The sequence below is a fragment of the Morus notabilis genome, unplaced genomic scaffold, assembly GCF_000414095.1.
Source record: "Morus notabilis unplaced genomic scaffold, ASM41409v2 Scaffold2466, whole genome shotgun sequence".
Classification (NCBI taxonomy): Eukaryota; Viridiplantae; Streptophyta; class Magnoliopsida; order Rosales; family Moraceae; genus Morus; species Morus notabilis.
In genome coordinates, this window is record NW_010357981.1 from 2,014 (window position 1) to 3,736 (window position 1,723).

Below are 1,723 nucleotides of genomic sequence, written 5' to 3' on the forward strand. Positions count from 1 at the left end.
TAGATTTTTTTGGATATTTTGTATTATCCATCTGTTATTTATATTGCAACGTTATATGTATAATTTTTGTAGCCAATAAGTTTTTATATATAAATTAAACCTATGCTAACATATTAATTGAACAAATGAATAACTTTATAACATTGTTTGGCATTACGTCCTAAGTGAACAAAATAATTTCTTTATACAAATGTACAATAATATACAATTGTTGCATATTTATAAACGTAAGAATAAAATATTTACAAATATGAACAATAAACTAAATAAATGAAATATATAAAATAATAAAAATAATATGTGAATACAAAAGTAAATACATACATATAATTAATTTCTTCCTCAGAGATGCTGCAACAATATGATATTATTCTGTAATGTAATATAATTACATAAAACCTAATAAAGTAAGAAAATTTATTAGACATAAGTCATAAAATATTACAAAACATTAAACTATATAAATGGAAAAAGTATAAATATATTTTAAAACAAAATATTACATTAAAAACTATTTTATAAAATTTTATGAAATAACTGTAGCTCAGGTGTAAAATTTTTTCAGCATTATGTGATAAATATAATAGAGTTTAATATATAATACTCATATGTAGCTATCCATGCAAGTGTTTTTAGATGAGGAAAAAACACTTACGGCAACTCCACAAAATCATAAAATATAATAAAACATTATATATGTCACATAAATCAAAACGACAAAGGAAAGAAAATATGAAAGATTTAACAGCAGCAAAACCTTTGATTGTCCAAAAATTACGAGGTGATACTATAGAAACAGGGGAAAAAATATATAAAATAATACATAAATTAAATCAAAAAGATTATTTTTGAGAAAAATAATAGTACAGCTTGAAAAAATATGTACAAACGACAATAACATATGTATGGAAAAGAACGTTATGTAAAAAGTGTTCTGAAATCAGTGAATATACATTTAACAGATTGAAAGAAAAAATTATTGTTCATAACACTATACAGTGAACAGTACCTCTGAAGAATCTATTGTAGATTATTTAAAATAATAGTTATGGTCAGTAAATTATAAAATCATTAGTAATTTTGTAAGATTAAAATACAAATGATATTAGAATAAGTCTAAGTAAAGAAGAACATTGGAAAGAAAAAGGAAACTGTTTTAGTAAACAAAATTTAGGCAAAAAGTTTATTCAAAATAGGGCTAATATACTCACAGCAATTTTTGGACAATTGATTAACGCCCAAAAGTGATGTTCACAAGCGGTCAATTGTAGCACAAAAGGGCGGTCGTATCCACAGAGAGATAACAAAATAACAAGAATAATTAACAGAATAAGAGCGTTAGATAAAAGTGAATTAAAAGAAAATAAGAGTTTTTGAGATTTTTGTTGCAAATAAAATAAAAATGAGAAAATCTGTATGAAGAAAACGGTAAGGTGTCGAGAATCCCTAATGTTTCATTCACCAATTCAAGTTTTGATTCACAAAATAATATAATCGAATAAATTAAATCTCTATGTTGGCTCAGAAAATATTATTATTACAAGTTATCTAAAATCGACAATATATTAATATGACAATATTGCAGTAAAAGATAATTTGTAAAATAATTTGAATAACAAAACATTGCATGACAGAATTACATAAGAAAAGCGTGACTGAACTTATATAAAAATTGGCACACAATATTTTGAAAAGTAATAGAAAAATAGATGAGATTTAATTC